The following is a 22,906-nucleotide window of genomic DNA, read 5'->3' as shown; positions in this document are numbered from 1 at the left end:
GAGGACGACAATAATTTACCACAAAGGCGAAACGTAGAGGCAACGAGGCAGGGGAACGGAAAGAAATAAATAACGAAGAGTAGCTGAACGCTCCAAGAATCACAACTGCGCTAAAAGGAGGTTCGCGCGTTTCCACTAACTTTTTCCGGGTTTTTTTTTCGAGAAGGAGGGAGCTAAGGGTGGAAAAGGGCGGGAGAGAGAACGGTGCGCCTAGAGTTTGTAAAGCAGACTCGAATTTTTCTGCCGGATTAACGCGGTACTCTTTGACGTGCTACTGAAATGAATTCTATTATTTGAAGCAAGAGGATTTTTTGAAGAAAGTGTCAGTGTAATCTCAAAAGGACGGCATTCTCGGAGAAACGAGAGGTACGAAATGCAATCGTGATTAAAGCAAGAATTTCGTATCCCTTCTCCTTCTAATTGAATTCTATTCTTAATTCATTCTGCAATTGAATTGGATTGGTTTGATCTATGGCCGAGAAGCTATTTAATTTATTTCATTGATGTGCCGTGGAAATAAATTCCATTTTGTGATATTGAAAGATGTTCTAGGGGAAGTGTAAGTTTAATGTCGAAAAACTGTCTCGTTTCCCTTTAAACGTGATATTTGTATCGCGATATAAACACAAAATTCTTCAAGCAGGAATAACGAAAATTTCCTGAAAAAATGGCAAATAATTGTAAACTATTCTCTACAAAAAGGAAAGAAAAGAATAGACAATAAATTATACGTATAATAAAGTGATTTTATACGTGAAAGGTTTTATAATGAAACTTGTCTTTAAAATTCCTTAGAAGCAATAAACCAACTTAATAATCTTGTGGTCCTAAATGTTTGGTTTCAATTAACTTTGGTTTAATGCTATTATATAGGGGCGTGTGTATAAACTGAGGGTTGTTTGTTGAAGAGTTTCTTCTATGATTTTTGGAGTGAATTTTAAAGTTACATTTTACTACGTGATTTCCAGTTGGATAACTTATTAACGCAGTGGAGTCTTTGAGTTGAAGTACTGATGTTTTTGACTAACTGTCTATGACTAAATTTCCGCTTTCATAACTCTCTTTGAAGTTCTCCTGAAGGTCCTTATTTACTCGGTAGCAGTTTTTAAACGACTCTTTCAAGGAAATATTTTGTTTAAAAGCGCAACGTAGCAATGTCCTAATTAACATAAAGTTTGTATAGCACTAAAGTTTGAATAGAATCTTGAAACATCTTGAATCTTTTATGCATTTTTTCGACAATAAGGATTTTACAGTCCCCCTAACGCTTTAACTGCTCAACATTTTCAATAACAGTCATCAACCATTCTAATCGCTGCTAACAATTCTTTTTCCCAAAAAAATCACTCCTTCTTCGATCCTTTAATATTTTCCGCAAATTTATTACTTCGTACAGCGCAATTCATCCTCCTGTCAGATGACCTCCCTAATTACCATTTTCTTTCACTTCAATAGCAGTCAATCGCGCCAATGTGTAACAGAATCCCTAGACAGTTGCTTTAAAGTTTCAACAATATTTCGTTACAGCGTGACTCATCCTCCTGTCAAATCCAAACCATCTCCCTAGTCATAATGTTTCTTCGCCCAAACTTCCCCAACAAACGTTACCAACCACCCAAATCCACTTTCCCAAACCAGTTTCCGCGATGCATCGTCGATAGCTCTGATCCAATTGGTGCGAGTAATTTTAATATTTCACAGACCGGCAGAAAATCTTGGAAGTTGGCCACGTGAGTCAAACGAGCCACTTTCGACCGAGGGGATAGTCTAACGCGTAAGTTTCGCGAAGCGACGACACAGCGACAGAAAGGAAATGCTTCTACCGAGTTGGCCGGCTAAATCTCGAGCAAGCGAAGCGGAATGCGCACGAGGAAGCACGAGATGATGAAATTCACCGAACGTACGATCGACGTGGTCGTGAACACGTTTACAAACAAATATACCAAACGTTCGGTTCCTGAAACCGAAACAGCAAGTTTCGAGTAGCGTATTTCCATCATCTTTTCCAATTTCCTTCTCCTCGTTAGGTCGAGTTCAGGAAAGAGCATCGATGGACCAAGAGTCTTTCCTTGTTAGTGTTTCCTCGATTTTTCCATGTTTGTCGGTACTTCAAAAAGTATCGAAAAAGAGAGAGGCAAATGTTCGTTGCGTAACGAAGAAGTTGGAGTAGATCGGTTGCGGTTCGAAGAAATGTAACCTAAGTGTGAGTTGATTAGTTGTTGCAACGCTTCAAGTTTGGAATCAGCTGAGAATACGCAGAGTGTTTCCGCTGTGAAAACGATCTTCGATGTACAGTGTGTCCGTTTTATCCGGAAACACGAAAATATCCAGGAAACTATGGATGATGCAAAAATGGTTTGAGACGAATGTTGCACGACATCGTGTCGATATTTGTTTCGAAATATTGCAACGTTTGTAAGTTCTAAATACCAATGGTTCAGAAAATTTGAGAGTTGCTATCCAAAGCCTACTATCTTGTTAGGGAATTAATCCATGCAAACAGGATACGAACTTTGCTCAAAAATGAATACAAATAACAATAAAAATTCAATTACAAAACAAGAGATACGAATGGCAAGGAACCAAGCTACAGGAAAGCGAACAACAAATAAATGTACAAAATATCTCTAAATATCAATAATCCAGAAAATCGAAACTATACCACGAAATCTAAACTCTCTATACAGAAAACCAATCTGAACCGCGCTATAAAGAGCCAAACTAAAAGCTGAAATTTAATTTAACGAAATCCCTAAGCTATACAACGTCACATTTCGAATTTGCAGTTCGCGCAAACCCACGAAACCTAAAGCTCGAACTCTATTTCCCGGGTTTTCAATTAAGTCGTCCATTTTTGCGTCGCGACACGCAGAGGAAACCGCGTTGCCGCTTATGAAGTTGCGGCCTTAACGGGCGCAGACCCGTTCGCAACGATGGCAACCGAAGAGACGGACGATAGTGGAAAGGGGATTGTCGGAGAAAAAGCGGAGATCGTTCCGCACGTTTGTACCGTGCAGAACCCTCGCGCCGCATTGGCTCGGAACTCGTTTGCGGGACACGAAGTTTCTACGCCGCTTACCTCAGGAAGAGGTGACTCGAAATATAAAAAGAGAACACGAGCGGTGGGCTACGTGCTCGAGAAATTAATGACCGGCCAAGGAAAAGCGGCGACCCGCCGCTTGGACATCGAAACCTCGGAGGAAAACTGTTAAGTCTACCGGGGGTTGATTGGCGAATCTGTATTTAAAGAGCTTAAGGATCACTCGCAGGGGATTTTCTAATGGATTTTTATTCATCGATGAAGTTTACCCTTTTCTGTGCTACGGTTTTTGAGGTTTTGCGTTTGATACAGCGGGTACGGTGTTCTTTTGTTGCGTTACTGCTGTTTTATTGTTTAACACGTCCGCTGTAGATCCGAGTTTCATTTACTAGAATATCGTATGGTAACAAAAATTGTCATAGAATACGTGTCGTCAAAATAAAAATGTCGTCTTTATATTGTGAAACATTGTATCGTTGATCAAACGCGCTTCTATAGAAACTTGATGAACCTTGGCAGTGAAAGGGAAATTTCAATATTATTGTGATTCTCGTGTTTCTAAAATAGTTTCGACTCTTCCACCTGGTAGAATTATATCGATTCTGTAGCATTAACAACATCGAAGCGTTGTCTCTTGAATGTTGTTTAGCGGGTGCCAGCATAACTCACTGGGCCGTTTCCAGGAAAGTGGATTAGACAATATGGCCTTTTAGAGCGCTAACTCGCCGCACCGAATTAAACCCTCCGGATATCTTCGTCCCGGTTATTAATGGCGCAAGCGTATTAATTAACCAAGCAGTATATTAGTCAACCAGTTGTTGGTTTGTATGGAATAGAGGATGGCCACTTTAAGCATAATACTCTGTTCCGTCATTTGCGAAATCTCAGAAGTTATGTTTCATACGCTGGTACGTAGCGAGTAAAGGTGAACGGTAATGAAAACACGGATTATCAAAAATTGCTTCAGAAGGTGAAACGAATCATTGGATAAAACATTAAAGAAGATATTTGTCAATGAAAGATCGTCGTAGTTTGACGGTAGAGCGTGAAATTTTAAACAGATCGTGAGAAGTTGAATGTACAGTCGGAGAAAAAAATATTCATAAGGCTAGAGGAACTATGATATAAAATTAGAAAAAAAAACTGGAATATACGGAATATATAATAATTATTATGAAATTCTAATGTTTCGTAATTATAGATAGGTCTAAATATTTGAATATATTTTCAGATCGGTTTCAAATCTTATCAATCACGATAGTGTCGTTACGATGCTAATGAAATTTCAATATGCTTTACATATCGACACAAATATACGATAAATGGACGTAAAAGTTCACCGTCGTTAAATGTTCCAATGTACTTCTTCCTGAATTAGTGTACGAATATTTTGCTCGTGACTATGAGAAAACCGCGTTACGGGGAGTAATTAAATCGGGGAGGGCGAGGAGTTTTAAAAGTCTCCGGCATTGCCGTGACTTCTTCTCCTGTCGGAATGAATTTCAAATGAATTTCAAATGAATTTCCTACAAATGCGGCCGGCGAACTTTCGGGACGGGCTGTGTGAAAGATTTACGACGCCATGGCTGGCAATAAAACGTCGCTTCGTCGAGTTATAACGCGTCGATCTCGCATGAAAAAGATCGTGTTCAACCCCGTCGCAGCTCAACTAACATAATTTACGTCGAGTTCAGAACGGATAAGCGGTTGGAAATGCGACGAGGTGATTGTGAATATTTTTCTAATGAGGTCGGTGCGAATTGGAATCGGCGAGAAAACGCTGTGTCGTGGAAATCGGGCGAGCGTAGTTTGAAGTACAAAAAGAATGTAGTTCACCGGCGGATGATTAAGCGGGGAAAATTAGGTTTCAGAGAAGAAAACCGGTTGACGAATGTTAATAGCGATTATAATCGCTCGGAATAAAAGTATTCAAAGTTGATAGATCGATAAATTTTTGGCGAATTAGAAAAGAAATATGATTTAATAAAATTTCAACGAAATAAGTAGAATTTTTAAAAAATTTGCTAACAAATTTGCGAAAAAATTGTATGCTTTCGTTAATGTCTCTAATCATTGCCAAAATTAGGCTTGTAACTTCACCTATAAAGTTGAGGATGCTGAATAATGGTATAGTTATTATGTATAATAATTATATCACTGTATACAAAGTAACAATCACTAACATCATCTAAGTACAACTTTACGCTCTCAAATTATAAACTACCTTTCACCGATCAATCCGCAATTTATCAAATAAAAGCCTATCCTTATAATCAAAACTAAAATAAAAGAAAATTTCCATCTACCAATGGTTTTAAGAATCTTGATCCGAATATAGTTTCAGGGCGACGTTATCGCGACTTGACAGGCCACAAACGATCAATCGGTCAGGATGGCGTGCGTCGATCATCGAGCTTTAATTACAAGCCCATATTATCGGCAGGCTAAGGGTTGGAACCGCCTGCGGGCTGTTTCACGTTCCTACACGTTCGTATCGCGTCAATGCGGCTCTCGAATCGGCCACGCCGACGCGACGGCGCAAATAGATTTCTCTATTAAATCGCATCCTGCAAACTGCATGCAACGAGTCACCTGTACCTATTCTCGTCGTTCGTTCGACCGATCGATCGTAATTGACGCGTTTGTCACGCGGATTTTGGTCACTGGAATTCCTAGCGAACCGCAAAGGGAAAACAAGCGAAGGGGTGGCTTCTTGTTTGTAAACGATAGAATTTGAGACTAATAGGGGTGTTTTTCGAGTGACGGATTGTCGGTGTTCCAGTAATTGGAGGTAATTGAAGGGTGATAGATGCGGTGCACGTTTTGCCCAAGTTTCAAAGTTCCAATCGAGGAAATGTTTGAGAAATTACTTGGTTTTGAAATTTGATATTTCGGTTACAACTTTTTCGAATTATTTTATGAAATATGGACAATGGTGGAATTGTTTGAAAAGAATTTAAATCGGTTTTTTTGCCTCGAAAACGGCAGAAACGTTATGAAAAAAAGTTAACAATTTTAATCAGACATGTAGTCTATACATAGAAATCGACGGAAAAAGTTTAGCGAAACGTAATAACGTTGAATACATTATTTAAACGAATGAAAGTTCGTTGCTCCAAAAATATAAAATTCATCCATTTACACCATTTTTCTAGATGTAACAATTTACGAGATACTGAGGGAGATATGTTTACTACCCTCAATTTGAAGAGCAATTTCCATGCGTCCAGTGTGGAAGACGATCGATAACAAATATACCTATCGAATATTTTTTGAAAGCTACCATATACCGGAGTTTTATCATCGTGATGTTTTCTTTATTCTGACGAAAAGTTTATGGTATTCGGAATTGTACGAATTGTATATTGCTTTATAGGAACGTCTTTAAGGGGTGGGGGGGGGGGTGTGCTAGATTTTTATGTCTGGTTGAAAAGTGTCTGAAACGTTTTCGGACAGCTTGGTTTTATGAGAGATTTACCCGGTGGACCTTGTGAGAACGTAGCAAATTACGAGTTAGAGACGCTCTAATTACTATTAATTAGGAACTACAGTATCAAACGAGTTGATTGAATAAAGCGGTAATTATACGAAGTAGGACGATAAGTCTATCTATCACGAATAGTTGACTATATTTAATATTTATAGAAATATTAAAAAAGTAATATAACTATTGAGATATGTATAATTTTGTGTGCTAGACTAGATTGGCCGCGTAGTAGTGACACGCGTATGCGAATACGAGTGCGTGGAAGTATGCGTGTGTGCGCGGCGTCTCGAAAAGCAGACGAACGTAACCGTTTCGTTGGCAGTGTGGTATGGAAGATGGTGAGACAAAGAGAGTGCAAATGTATATCGACGAAGATCCTGGAAATCGTTTATTAAATAAATTTAGAATTATTTTAATATGAATTCTAAGTGTAATTTTAGTGTTCCTTTACTTTTATTTCGGCAATTAAGATCCACAATTCTCAACAATAACATAAAACGTGACCGTCCAAGTAAATAAAATTATTACTCGATACTATAAACCAACACTTGTGCTTAAAAACAAAATATATTCATTAAAACATCTTTCAATACTATTTACGTATAGCTATATAAATCTATGTCGATAAAAATAATTTCTACGAAACATAACTCTGTTGAATTTTCAATAAAAAAAATATATGGGAAGATTTAATTTTCATTACGGGTATGAATCAACTCGTATTATTAGACTGAGCGATACAATCTCCAATTCCAAAAAATAAAAAATAAAAAATAGAAGGAAAAAATCGGAATAATAATATCCTGTTTTGTGGGTGGTGTTAATTGAAACCAATAAAACAATACATCATATTTTACATCAGAGACCAGAGATTCGTGTTATTGTTCGCTGTTTGATTAAATTCCCCGAGAGATTTCGAGAAGCAAAAGTTGCGTGCACCGACGAGCGAAAGTTGCACGTGAAACTGCACGGCGAATCTCTTGATTTGCTGGCATCGGTTTTGCTCCGTAATAAATAACCGGCTGGGATTTTGGAGAATTGGTTCGATTTCCACTCGATTTTTGTTAGACAATATAAAACGTCGATGTAATTCACTTGGCTCTTTATTTCCTGTACGAAGTTTCCCGGAACGCATTAAAAACCCATCTAGCTTTCCATTCGACCCGTGTTTGTCATGCTTCGCGTTTGTATCAGCGAAATTCAACCGTTTAAACGTTTCAAATGAATTAGGACAGACGCGATGTTACTATCGGTTGCTCCGTTGCGGAGAATATTTTTCTAGCGGATTTTGTAGAAATAAATGTCGATAATTTAAACTGGATCATTCGAGGCAGACAATTCTATTTCTTATTCTTTTGATAATTGAACGAGTAATGCAATTTTAGGTCTTCTTTAGTTCTCCGTTTATAAAGAACTTCTTAGCTGATACGAATTCGCAGTTGAAACACGATAAAAGTCAAATTTCTTACGCGATATATATATAACGACACGATGTTTGATAAATAGAAAATATCAAATAAAATGACAGTATCGCAAAACGATCCACGAAATTCTATTACGTCATAGGCAAGATGTTACGCTAAAGAGATAAAAAGGAGAAAGAAGAGATCCATAAAGAAACCATCGAAGGAAGAAAGGTATTGACACGGATATCGGGTATCCGATTAAATCGTTGGATAAGATGATACAGTAAGGAAATAAAAAAGGGAAAAACGAGGTCGAAGACGTTGAATGGAGGGTCACGTCAGGAAACGTAACTTCGACCCGTAAAATCGCGGAAGTTTCGACGTGTGACGATGATGCTGGAAACAGGGGTTGCGCGTGGCAGTGATCCTGAGGCCGCGGGGAAGCCTGCATGACGTCTAAATCATATGTCACGGCCTGGAAATACGCATATCAGGAAACGTAAACTTGATTCCTGGTAATGCTTCCGGCGCTGCGAGTTAACCCCACGAAGCTCGCAAACATACACAGCCGATATCCGCTCTCTCGCATGGACGCGGACTGCGTGTACAGGGTGGCTCGGCAATTACGTCACAGTCCAGTATCCTATGGGACTTTTTCCACAAGGAAATCTCGACCACGTGGACGATTCGTGGTTTATAGGATATTTCGTGTTAATTTTTTTATTCGAAAAAAAGAAGGTTGATTTTTCTGCTAAATTTGTCGGATATTATAAAAATATTATATGGTGATGCGTGAAATATTGCAAAATATATTACAAATGGACTGAACGGTGCGTGACAGTTCTAACTATATTTCGAGAAATGCTGGTTAAATCGGATTATAAAGTTTAGATTCAGCTTTTATGACGGTGCAATTTTTTGTTAATAAGAAAATGTTTGACGTGTATTATTCGTTTAAAGAATGGAGTTTCAGTTGATACGTACACTGTTCCAATAATGATAATAGAAAACAAATGATAAATTGCCTCTTTAGAGATGAAATTACGGGAGACCGACTGAAACTGTATACGGAGACAGCGTATTTTATCGTGACCCGTAATTGTTTCGTAATTCCATAAAAATAGTATTCTATTCGTAGTCGAGTAAGTTAAGGAAATTAAGAAGACTCTTTTATAAGGTAGCGTAAGATCGATGTCTAATATTTGTCTCGGGGTAATTAAGCCAGAGTATGATTTTCTGTGCAAGTAATTTATCTTCTGCAGAAAAACATGATACTTTCGTGTTTGATGTTCGTTTAAGGATAATTGCGAAAAGATGAGTCTTCTTAAATGAAGCACAGCGCAGTTTTAAACATTAAACTTCCTTTCTCTCCCGTGACAATATCTATATCTTATTTAAGAATTCATAAAAATTCGATCTCTTCTTATAACGTTGACAAAAATCATTTATTATAATACGAATGACAAATTCGCCTAAGAATTTTAACAGATGTTCGAAAAATTCGTACAACGAGGGTGCAATTTTTTCAAAATATCTATATTTCTTGCCTTTTCTGTAGAACAATCGAAACTTCAATTCTTCTGTAGCAAAATCCTTTAAGTGTTAGTCCTTAATCCCCTTAAACAATCAATGATATAGTCAATATTTCAAAATTCTCGCAATTTAGTTTGTCAATGAATATTAACAATATTGTCTGAACAATATATATTAATTCCATTAATCGAGAACCTTGAAATACTGACGATATACTTAAATTGATAGTCTGTGGGTGTCCTCACAGGCGAGATTATTAAAAAATGTCCGCGCATCTGATAGAAATGAAAAGCGAAGGACTGACAGAATCTCGTAAATAGTTCTCCTCGGGAATGCATAGTGAAAAAATGAGGAAGCAGCAATGAACTTAATATCTCATTTTTATCGCGCGGTTTCTCGCTACGAGTTTAGAAACTTTTATCTGAAACACTCCACCTTATCTGCAAGAAGTCAGGAAGTTATTTGGGTGGCCTGTTTCAAGTGCCTCGCCCTGTGTACTCGAAACTTTTCCAGCCACCCAAATCTGAACGTCTGAACACTGGATGCAGACAATAATCTGCTTTACGAAGGATGATACCATCGTTTCTCTCTGATACACCATACTTTGAAAGTACCGAGCGAATTTGCAGCAGGATTTATGAATTCATACTTAGGTGGGTAGGTAAAAGATCATCATCTTCCTCTTATGTTCCTCTCATTTTAGATTTACATGATCGTCGCAGTTACGCAATTATATCATTTTTATTTTCTTAATAACATCGAACAATTCTTTGTCTGTACACGTATCGTGGATATTTTTAAATCTACGATAATAAACGATATAAACACCGTCTAATCATTATTCCGTTAATCTAGCTATTAAGGTATCCAATAAAACTTGAATCAACAGATTCGCAATAAAAATATTCGAAATCTCTAAATAAAAATACCAAATTCCCGATCAATACCAAACTAAAGTAATTCCATCAGAGTAATTTGCAGCATCCTATTCTAGTTCTCGCGCGCTATGAAATTATCGTATTACGATAAGCGTGGACATCTTTGTTAGGAAACGATATCTATTACATAAAACCAAAATTTAATCAATATTTGGATTTAGTACGAAGAATAGGATAAACAGTAAATTTTCTTATTAAATCTTGTCAATTCACCAACTGAAAAACAGATTACTGTACATCGAATTAAACAAAGAAGATAATAAAACAAAAGGTTCTTAAAATAATTAAAAAATTCCCAAGGCTGTATTATGCATCCCAAGAGACGAAAGGGACGAGTTGAACGTATCCCCTTGACGATCTCACCCTGTAGATAGAGTACGGTCAGATCGTGGTCAGTTCGCGCGTGTTTACGATGCGTCGGTTCAGAATATATATTTGATATAGGGTGGTTGGGCTGGATAGCTGTTTCGAGCATGCAGTTTCGTTACACCGATACCCAATATTTACTGGCTGAATCGCAAATTTAACGGCCGATTTTCCCATGCAACTTCAACGGAATCGACTCGCACATTAAGGGCGCGGTTAAGGGTCGTGATGTGTCGCCGTTTCTACGTGCCGAACGTACTACAAAGTGGGGGATTATTGGAAATATTCATCGAGTACTTTACCAGCGACTTTTTACTTTGAAGACTTTAAAACGTTTATTACACCCGGGGGGATATTACGATATTTGCTTACGGATGCTTTACGATATTTTTATTTAAGTTTCAGACAAATTTTTGTTTGAAATCTTTTCCCTTCGCCTTGCCATTTGACTGATTACATGTTTGAGCAAAGAATTCCGATTTTTTTCAAATTATTCGATTCTTGCAGAGTTTCAGAGGATTTATCGCTAGAATCGGGTTGTTAAATTCGAGAATAATTAAAATATTTAAGAAATTCTCTTCTCGCTGCCTATTTTACGAGAAAGTCTACGAAAACAACGCGACAGCGGCTAAATAGAGCTGCGTTTTTCTCGATGAAATTTTCTTTGTATCAATAAAGCCGCCTACATTATCGTAGAACCGAATTAAACATTCATTTTCATAAAACGGAAACCTGCGCCGATTGATCTCTCTCTATTCTTGAAATATTTTGTGCAACTTTTATATACTGCGCCATAATATTTTCTTGCCGAAATGCTATCTGGCCACGGTATTAAATTTCAACATAATATTTTCCTCTATTCTTTGTTATGATTATTCGATGCCTGTAACATAATCAAAGCTCGGACTATTTTTGTGCATTTTTTCTGAAGGGTATTTCGTCGCATTAGAAATTGCCAGTGAACTTCTAGGAAACCTTAAACTCAGAAACAAATGCAAAAAATAGATCAAATTCTGTCAAGTGTTTACATCTCACGCCCTAAAGCTATTTCTTCCAAAACAAAATTTCAAAACAGAATCGATACAATCTGTGCGTATGTACACAATACGGTGACTCGCGTATATTTGAGCGTTCTTTAAAACGGAATAACTTTTTTGATATTCGACCAAACGATCTGAGTTTTCTATTTTAGAAATTACATAGTTCACTAGATGTTAGACGAAGTGTAAAAAAATGTTGACAAAATTGTAATTGATCAAAATCACGAAGAAAGTGAGGAAGGTCGCGGTTACAATTTTTTTTTTTTTATCCGTGGCTAGCAAACATTAAAAAAATACTTTATCGATTTATCGATTCATGTTGGTTACACGCGTGCTGAAAATTTCATCGATGTCGGTTAACGTAATTGTAAGCTACAGATGGTAAAAAATACTAAAAATGGCAGTTTTTCCACCAGTTTGGGCTTATAACCGATCGAACTTCCGAGTATAATATTCGTAAAATTTTTCTGGAATCCATTGGTCGGCCGAAATATCTTAATAAGTCAACTCCTGAGAGAAATCAACGCGGATATCGACTAGTGATAGATAAATCGCCTTACCTTTTGCCAGCGAGATTCACGCCGGCGTTCTCCAAGTCGGCGAGGCCCAAGGGTTTTCTAAAACATTCGTCCAGCCAAACAGCGGATGATAAATCAGACTGTCTTCCACTATTGAAACTATTTTCTCTCTAATCGGCACAGGAACACTCACTTTCCTTCTAACGTTCACGATATTCAGAAACTCGAGAAATTGCAAAAAATTGTTTCGACAGTCCACTATATTAATCCAAAGTCACTGTATCAATTCAATATGTTGTTTCAAAATTTAATAAAATTTAATATTCGAAGACGTCGTTAAAGAGTTAATAACGTTCGAAGATACTTTACGAAATATTTTTAAGAACTTCGTTAATGAACGTTAAGAAAAGAAATACAGAGAAAGTCGCGCACACACGTATAGAAACACTAACAATAAGCTGGTGTGTATAAGTTACGCTTCGAATGGGACGGCACGCGTTAACGAGCAGACGACAACGATGCTTCCGAAGCGAAAGGCAAAGCACGACTGACTCGTTCCGAACAAAGTACAAAGTCGTCCCCGAGGTCAGGTATAACGAAAATGCCCGCCCCACTCTATCCCCCTCCTCGCAACATCCCCCTGCGTAAATAGGGGGATGCTAGTCGGAGGGAAAGGTCCCGTGCGATCAAATGATATCCACTTAAGTCGATGACGTCCACCGTGAATTGTGCAACTCTCGTCCTCTTCTCCTTTTTCTTGCTCTCTCTCTCTCTCTCTTTCTCTCTCTCTCTCTCTCTCTCTCGTTCTCTCGTTCTCTCTCGTACTCTTTACAAGTTGGACAATTAACTCGCTCCTTCGAACAGCTCCCGACGCGACGCCTTTCTACGCTTGGCTGGAAGTTGAGCTTCGAATTATCGCCGGGATGTTCGGCAACGTTTCCGCCCTTTCAACATGCGTTTAACTGGTGATTTTGATGTTTGAGGGTGGATAATTAGCGTGCGAGAGATTCACGATTTATCGTTCTGTAAACGGGGAGTTTGATCGAGGGTGTAACGTTTGGGTTTACGAATCGAGGAATGGAAAATTGACCATTGATACTCTTGTCAACTTTTTCTTTCTAACTGATCCGTGGACGATTCGCGAATTGAAGTATGATTAATAGACAATTAATTTTTCAGTTTGTACTTTACAGAACAGGAAATAAATATCTTTGAATTTTTATTTTTTTATTTCTTTTATTTATAAGTATCTTTATGAGAGTAATATTCTTTCAGATCCTCTTCTTTTTGTTTCCTTTGACTCGTTTCATTTACCTTTTGGAATATGGAACGATTTGCGCGTGATGGTATTTTGGAGTGTTGAAACTTTTTATGCGTTGAACATATAAAATATTGAAGATAAAGCAATATTTCCCTACGTCATCGAAATGACACTTGTTTGCGAAACTGTTACCTCGAGCCTTAAGCGATATTCAACACCTAATATTTGTTGCATAGCGAAATAATATTGGTGAAAATTGGATCGATAAAAATGATATTTGTTTGCAAAATTGTTATCGCAACGACTACAAGTATTTAACGACTCAACAATTTATCATCCTTGGTGCGTTACGTTTTTACCTCGCTGAAAAATTATTTTAATTGCGATGATTAAATCAGATTTTCACGCTCGTAAAACGACAGCTTTTCTGCCGCGTTGTATGTCGCGGTTACTAATTAAAAAAGTTAACGCTTTCACTGTCCTTTGTGTTCATTCGTGTGTCTCATTCGCGGGCCCGAAATAAAAAATTTATTAAACGATTGCGAAAGGCCGTCGGCCTTTTAGTTTAACGCGTAACACAATTGTTCTCAGCATGTGCTAACGAATTAATATAAAGCACGTGCCTACCTCGTTCAATATACTAAGACTCTAATCCTGAAATTTTATGTTTATTTTTCTGCGGATACACGCACAGCGACATAAAGCAGAAAAATTTCCAACGAAACAGTAGTTTAGAGCGAAAAGATAATTAATTCCTATTAAATTTGAAAAATATCAAATGAATAAAATTAACAAATGTCGTGCATTCGCTTCCGTAGCTTTTTGGCGGATTCATGTATTTAGCATACTGAAATACTAATCCTGCGACTTTGTATTTAGTTTTGAACTTTACACAGACAGACACATAAATATAAAATACAAAAATTTATAACGATGCAGTTGTTTAAAGCGGAAAGATAATTGGTTCGTACGAAGCTCGGATAAAATAATACAAGTACATTTTCGTTGATTTTTAAATTTTAATGTCGTTTTCCGATTAAGTACGACAAGGTATATTTCGATATAAAATGGTCAAGAATGGAACCCGTTAGGTCCAGCCAAATGTAGAATTATTGAAACTCGGAAAAATACAGATTTAACCCTAAGATCGAATGAAAAGGCAATTTTGAATAAAGCGATGTAAAATGAGATTTGTCGTGTTATTTCTCTACAAACTTTGTATTAATTTCGGATAATATTAAATAAATATAATCGACGAACGCAGTAACGTTATATCGCATAATTCCTGGGAAAATTGTTAGAGAATCAATTTGAAAACGATTTTGGTTGATCGTATGATGATCTATGAATAACGTGAAAACCATAGACCAAACATTCGATTCGTTTTACCGACAATTTACACTATCAACAATTATACGAATTACCGCCAGTTTCCGATAAATTTCCCGTTAACAGTGCCGCTCGATAAAGCGACAGCCAATCGCCAATATAATTACAAATCATCAGGATGCGCGTGTACATTAGCTGCAGTGGGTGTATTCGAGAAATGATCAATTATACCGTGCGGCAGGATGCCGTAGCGATCTCCATTTATCGAAGGAACGGTGACCCGGTTTAGGGAATTAACCAATAGATCATAAATCTCTGTATCGACGTACAATGACCTACAAACCATTCTTCTTTGCTGTAAGTAAATTATAATTTCTTTATTATAATTAAATCGTGACAAAGAAACGCTACGAATATTTAATCGACTTCTGTGTTCCTATTTCTGCCAATTTTAAGTCTTTCATAGAAAATTCAATTCAATGTTAGTTAATGTAACGTAATGTAAATATACTGTCGAATTCTATTAAGTCAATAATGCGATCATGAAAAGAATTTTTTTTTTTTTTTTTTAAAGAATTTACTTTATATTTTTTGATTACTATTTCTGCTCCCACGTAGAATCTAAATTCTAAAGGAAAGTCAATTCAGCGAGCTGAAGGTAGAAACTTTGCTCTTTAAAATAACGTCAAGCAAATACTTGTACGATTTTTCTTCACAAAGTTATAATAGCTTAAATTTTACAGCGAAAATTTCCAGATCCTCTAATTTTACTTCTAATTCGTAAAATAGCCAGAGAAGAACTGTAATAAATAAAATAATTTCTCCCATATGAAGACAAAGTTGTTCGATGTTTCTGTAAATTTCTATTTTCATCAGCACCGTTCAGGACAACGAAGAAAGAGATTTAATTTTCGCATAAATTCTCCTCATCTATCGAATAATACATTTTTACACTTTTACATATTTAATTTTCTCCTAAATACATAGAAATCCGCTTTTAATTCTAGTTACAATCAATTCAGATGATAACTAATGGCAAGCAAAAAGATTCTACTATAGTTACATCTCATGTTTACACATCGCAATGTGATTATTTCACACCGAACATCAATCGTCCGCCTCGGCTGTAAAAGTGTTGAGAAAAACGATAAACAAGCTCTTGTCAGAGCCTTATGTCGATGGACCAGCTACGGAGATCGATGTCGTTATCGCAATTTTCTTTTCTTACCGCGAAGGTATTCAGCTCCATTTCAGTAGACGGAGCTGGTGGGAAGTCGGCTGGATGGTTCAATAACGTATGTTATTGAGGAGCCACTCGTGCGTTACCCGCCATTAAATGCGCATGAGGAACGTTCCCAGGACTTCGATGCAATGCACCACGCATACCTTGCACTCTTGAACTTTACGAGGAGATAACTCATAATTGAGTCGACTCAATAATAGGTTATGCCCAGACCGTTTCAATCGGTTCCACCGGATGGCTGAAATCGATTTCTATGAAAATTGTGCCTGCGATCTAAAGAGAAAAACTTCCAAGAGAAAGATCATTCGCGCGAGTTATACCGTGTCATTTTCTCTCGTTAAACACGTTGACTGTCGCGTTAGAGATCGGTGACCCGCGTACTAAATCTTTAAGGACGATTAAAATAAGATAAATTTCACGGATTAAAAAGATTTTCATTTATCATCGTTTCTAATTCTTCCTCTTTTTCATCATCATCATCATCATCGTTTCTTAGATATTCTGTTGCATCTAATCAAAGCCTCTTGAAGGTTTCGAGAAGTCCAAATATTCTTCTTTCGCATCCGTAACATCATACGTTAACTTTAGACTGACTCTCTGTCTCTGTGATCGTTCCAGACTTCGGACAAATAATTGATGGACTTTCTTCAAAATTGCGAATGCGCGAGCGAGTGGCAAACCGTTCGAATGAATCGAATACCGACCGCGTAGGGTAGGACAGAAGTTAAATTAACACAAGTTCTGTAAACATGGCGGCATTAAAGGGGTTTCGCTTCGATTTTCTTCAAACGCGGTGAGTGTAACGCGGTACTAAGTTGCTCGACGAATTTCCGTGGATCAGTTCCGCAGGCCCTGACTCTCGCCTGAGAGAGAGAGAGAGAGAAACATCGTACAATTTAACAGGAAGCCTTGGAAACGTGAGCAGAATCGTTTCGCCGATACGTTTCATGTTCCATCTATTTCATAGTCGAATAAATAATTTTGTCGAGGTTCATGTTTCTCTTGATCTCACGCGTGGATTAAGAGGCGGAGAGGAAGTGTCTACAGCCGAGGGCCTAGCTATTCGAGAAAAATACGTTTTATCCTGCGAGTATAACGAGAGAATTACCTTAAGAAAAATTAAAAAAAAGCAAATATATTTTAGAAATGGGTACTAAAAAGTTTGGAATACAATTTGTTACAAAATAAAATAAAAATTTCACTTTAACTCGTTCTTCCTTGAAGGAATCCTCAGGGCCTCGTGAGCTTTAATTCGGCCCTGCCACACCTTATCCAATTTGAAATCGATCGAATGCGTGAGAATGTGTATACGGCTTTCTTAAGGGAGGTCAGTGCTCCGCTTTCCAAATGGAATCAAAATGATTGGATCTGGGATAGAAAACAGAGGTGGAAGTTACGTTGATTAAATAATAGAAATTGGTGTTTAAACGTGGGAATCTTCGATTGATAGTAAATGACGAATTTCGTACGAAATTTTCGATTATATTGATTCATCGTATAGAAACATTACGCTTATAAATGCATGATTTCTAAAAGTAGCCAATTTCACGAAGATTCGTAAAATCATATAACTAACAGTTTCAAGACTTCGATAGAGTAGCAAGGATACGTATTTTATCGTAGAATCAGTTAATTGATATCGTGTAACGTACGATTATTTTAATAGCTCGTGTTTAGTTCACGGTACGTCGAACATAAGAATTGCTGTTCTATAAGAAACAGAAAATACAGCTTCCTATATTTTTCCTCCGCAGCCTTCATTCCTTTAGCCTTAGAATTTTTCGTCGATAATTAGACGAACGCTCTAATTACAGGCAGTTAGAAACCAAACTACAGATCGCGTGTTTTCATAAAATCGCGGAAGTTTCTGTACCAAACAAGAAAGCTATTCTCGCCAGAACCAATAAATATGAAACCGAAATGCAAATCTATCTTGAGAAAGATCATATTTCCCGCGCGAGGTTTGCATTCGAACTCTGCGGATCCATAAAACTTAAACTGCATAGAAACTTAATCACCGGTCCGATGAACGACTTGAGACTAACGAGAAGTCTGAAGTGAAATCTGACGAGGAAGGTCCAGAGTTGGCGGCATAACCGTGTTTTCGAACGGCGTGGTTCAGTTCTTGCGAGCCAACTATCGGAAAGATAAATACTTGCTGTGGCAACTATGCGAAAGTTAGCCCTCGCCGACACCACGTGACTCGATTGCATTTACAGTCCGCCAGTGCGGCCAGATAAGCCGTTTCGGAACAAATTAATCAACACTATCGTGGCGAAAGCACAGGGACCAAGTTTCGACTGGAAGGTAACTTGCCATCAGATTAAAGTAGCCCGTAACCGAATTTGAAAATCGGCCGTGAAAAGCGCGTGCCTCGTTAAGGGAAACATAGGCTCGTTGTCACAATTGAAGGATTGCAAGATTAGCTTATTTCGTAATTACCACACAGACTGCATTTTTCGAGAATTCAAGAGTGCAAATGTCCACAGACTTCGTTATTAATATTAACGCATTATTATAATATTTCATAGAATTATTCGACTAAATTTTTGTTCGAGAAAAGTTCAATTTCTTTATTTATGTTCGTACGAATATAAGAGTGCTTAGACATCTGCAGTCTAGTGGCGTTGTTTCTTTCAGAATCGCAGGATTTTACGTTAGTCGGACGTTGGATTACTTCTGTCTGAACTTTAATATCAGGACAATGCTATTATTAAGGCAAATACTATAATAGGACTGATAATATTATTCAGGCAAAGGCTGGTACCGTTTATTGTTCGAAAGATGATATTGAAGATTGCAAAAGAACAAAGATACTCGACTGGTTCACAACGTAATTAAAGGAACACGATTATCAATTAATGTTGAGATTATTAGAAAAGTATAAAGAGAGAAACGCGTGGATAAATTGTAAAGTAGAAAATATATTTTAATACAGAAGTGTAAGTACAAGTAGGAGTATAATTTGAGCTGGTGCAGATCCGCACGCTAGCAGTGATACCCTATAACTAAAAACCTCAAAGCCATCGTCGCCTGTCTATGGTCTACCTTCGTCCCATTCCATTGTTTATACGCTGTCGATGGCTTCAGTGCTTGAGAAAACTACAAAAACCAGACGTAAAGTTTTCTTAAAAATGGTGACCACTTCAACAATTAAAAATCTTCTCGCGTTATTAATGTAACACGAATGTCGAAGGAATAATTCGACAGACATTTTTAAGACAAATATGCAGTGGGATATCGAGAGGAACTAGAAAAAGGATCGGATTAAGTTCCACTTTGACACGTTACTAAAGTGATTGGAAGATAATAATAGTCCTATCGTACGCCGTTTATCATTGGCATCGATTGCTCAAGGATCGTGCAAAGATTCAAAAGCAGTTCTGTGACGTTTGGATAAAAGTTACGATTGTCTTTAAGGGATGCAACTTCCGTTTCCGGAGTTTCCGTCCGAGCTCGTGAACTTGAAGGGTTCCCGCGTAGTCACCTGTTGAAACACACTGTCCCTAGGTATATACTCGTAGTTATCTATTAAAATTGATGTATCTACCAGAACTTATTGATTATGAAATGAAATATTCGTGGATCGAAGCTACATATATATAAATTCTTAGAGCTGGATCGGTATATCGCGTTATGTCAACCTTTTTTTAGCGGAATAATGAATTTTGATTGGGTTTGGGTAATTTTTACGCCTCTCTGAGATTGTGTTCCGGTTTAAATTAAAGACGAGTACTATAAAATATGGTGTCGAAACGAGCTTTAATAAAACCACGAAGTGTTAATCGACGACCACACGCGCCGCGATCCAGTTTCCACTTTTTTTTTCCTTTCATTTTATTTCACCTTTTTTTTTCACGAACTGTGGTACAGCTCTGGTTTAACAAGACCGTTGCTCGACAATTCGGCTCGCTGTAACTGTAAACTCTCGCTGGTAACCAACGTTATTTGCAAATGAGTACTATTTTATCCTATGGACGTCGATACGTTCGGTTTTAATAATTTACCTGGCGCAAACGTTTTAATTTAAAACAAATAAATTCGACGTTTCAGTTGCAACTAAGAAAAAAATTAGAAGAATTAAAAGTATTTTAAGAATAAAAGACTTATAGATCGTTTTCGAGATTTGGGATTCTGTTGAGATTCGCTACACACCGTTCGATTGTATTTCCTCTCTGCGATTGATTGAAAATAAAATCAGTGAAAAATCCATACCATACTAATACCATACTAATTTTCACCATTTTTCTTAATTGTATCCTAATGAGTCTTAAGTATTTCGACAGTGAATTGTTAAGCTTTCATAAAATAATATTCATTAATTTGAAGGAGCCTCCTAAAGTAGGTACGTCACAAGTCCTTTAAATCCAAGTTGCTTTCAACTTCTTCGATCTTAAGATAGTATCAACGTCAACAACACAGTCCTGAAGTATTGCAAATTGACGAATGTCCATAAACACGTCGTGCAAATTTCAAATCTATCTCGATATGTCGCTCAAAGGTAACAGTCTCCCTATGTCTGATTAAAACTACTAAATAAAAACGAAGAAACCACTTCAGAGAAACTACCGTGCTTACAGTGTGCTCCACCAACCAACCACCATTTTCCACCGGCCTGATGACACATACCCATTAAAGAGATCCACATTCACGAACTCTCGGCAAACTTGACTCTGGCCCGGCAACTTCTGTTAGCCGGAGCATTATCTTAACGAAACGTCACTGCAGAGTGTCCAAAAGTCCGATCTTCAGCCGCTCTGATAATGAACAAGCGTTCTGCAATGACGTGGACCATGTTTCATTGGTTTAAGCCCTATATAGACCAGGGATAGCGATCGTGGCAATTTCACAGCGGTGGCTGTCCTCATTACTCTGCTGGGAAACTTGCGAAAAAGATGAAATAAAAGATAGACTGTTGGTTTACTCGTTAACAGACTTCGAATATTTATACAATATTCATATTTTTATAAATGTAGCTAAAGAAACTGAACCCAAATAGAAATTTACAGCTACTATCTACCTAAACATTGAGAGGACGAAGTATGCACTATGGGTCAACATTTTTCAACCAACTTTCCCAATTGCATCTCTAACAAATCTCTCGCTACTTTTCTTATTGATTACAAATTAACGTTATAGATGATAATAATTTTCTTTGTTCGTTAGAAAGCTTTCTAGAGGAATAAAATCCCAAGCCGGCATTTCCTGCAAATTCTCGAGTTCAACGGAATTGGTAGAAGTGCGAAACTTATAGCCGACAGCGTAGTTCCATGAAAGCGTAATAGCGATGCAAGCTCGGAACATGGAATGGATTCTTAATTTCTAAACGTTCGCCAGAAATCTGCTCTGGGTGGAAATCGAGCTTTATAATGCTGCCTTTCGCAAGAGGAGAATCTGCATCCGCCAGAGAGGACGCAAAAAAGAAACCAGGCGAACCGCTAACGTGACTACTCGAAAAGGCAGTGCATAACTGGCGCAGCGTCTTGAGATTATGCCTAGACATGATCCCATATAGATCGTCGGGCTAGTCTATGCAAATCCCCGTAGCAAACTGCTCGGCATTTGCATAAGCTCGCAGATAAGGACGCGTTAGAAGTATGCCCTCCGTTCGAATTCGTTTTTCCGCGACACTGTTCCAAGAGAACTCGTCGAATCGATCTCCTCGTCGCATCACGAACCTGGTATCCAACCTGGCGTTTTTCCGATCCTTCTTTCTCTTCGTTCCTTATTTTCTCACCTTTCCTCCCTTCTCGTGACCATGGAACACCCATGAGAAAAAAATGAGGATGCTCCTTATCGATAATGGCACGCGTTGGCAGCCGAGAGTTCGTTTATCGGAAAGATGGGAAAGGTTCGAGCCAAGTGGAACAGTTGGCAAACCCTGGCCACGCTGCTTCAGGCTATGGTTGGAAATGTCTAGCGAACTTGTATGGACGGTGATAACTATCGATACGAGAGTTTGTCGATTGTCTTTTGCTCGGCAAGTTTCATTCGAGAATCCACGATATATTGTTATAACTTGTACTATATTTGTTCTATGATAAAGAGACGATTAACAGCTTTCATTGTATAAAATATAGGGTAGAAATTAAAATGAATCTCACCCTAAAATTATGTAATCTAATCGAAATCGTTGTGCACCCTTATGAATCAACTATACCAGGAGATGAATTTTTAGTGAATTATGTTGCAAGATATAAGTTTCTTTGGGCAGAAGCTTTTTAGGAAAATGCGCTATTGCATACGCTGATGTTGAAGTCATGAATATTAGCATAATAGTAAATTTATAAAAGGTTTAGGTCTTCTTGACGGAGTCTGACTACAGACTGACTTATACTACTTGAAATTTCACAAGCATACCCGTCCTTTAATGGCTCGGATATATTTCAAGAAAAATTTAAATTCACGGGGTACTATCAGAATTGCTTTAAGATGTTACTCGTGGGCTATAAATTATATCTTCCTCGGGATTGTATGAATTTTTCAAATGATAAATTATTAAAAATTATAGAATCCTTTGAAACGAACGGTACTTCGATTACATTTGATATCCTTGACAACATTTCGTATGACATAAAAGACAATACAGAAGAATAACCTTTTGGTTAAAATAGAAATGCACCCTCTGAAACCATAAAAGCATTGATATTTGATTTTACAATATCTACTTCCATTTGAAAACTACTGACTCGTACTTCATCTCCTAGAATATTCAATCTTCGAGCTTTCTGTCTTCCATTTGCAT

General features: G+C 37.6%; 1 protein-coding gene across 4 annotated transcripts in view; it reads right to left on the bottom strand.

Annotated features, from left to right (window-relative positions):
* LOC122571077 (connectin-like) overlaps nucleotides 1–22,906 on the bottom strand; it is a 348,033-nt gene that overhangs the window by 174,617 nt on the left and 150,510 nt on the right. The window contains exon 1 of one of the 4 annotated variants that reach the window (XM_043734337.1): nucleotides 12,371–12,849. The exons of the other annotated variants lie outside the window; for them this stretch is intronic. The gene's annotated coding sequence lies outside the window, so the exon portion shown is untranslated. Of the gene's footprint in view, nucleotides 1–12,370; nucleotides 12,850–22,906 lie in introns of those variants that run through there. 4 annotated transcript variants of the gene reach the window in all.

Source organism: Bombus pyrosoma, linkage group LG9 (assembly GCF_014825855.1).
Source record: "Bombus pyrosoma isolate SC7728 linkage group LG9, ASM1482585v1, whole genome shotgun sequence".
NCBI lineage: Eukaryota > Metazoa > Arthropoda > Insecta > Hymenoptera > Apidae > Bombus > Bombus pyrosoma.
Note: the sequence above shows the minus strand (reverse complement) of the source record. Positions and strands in the feature narration are given on the sequence as shown.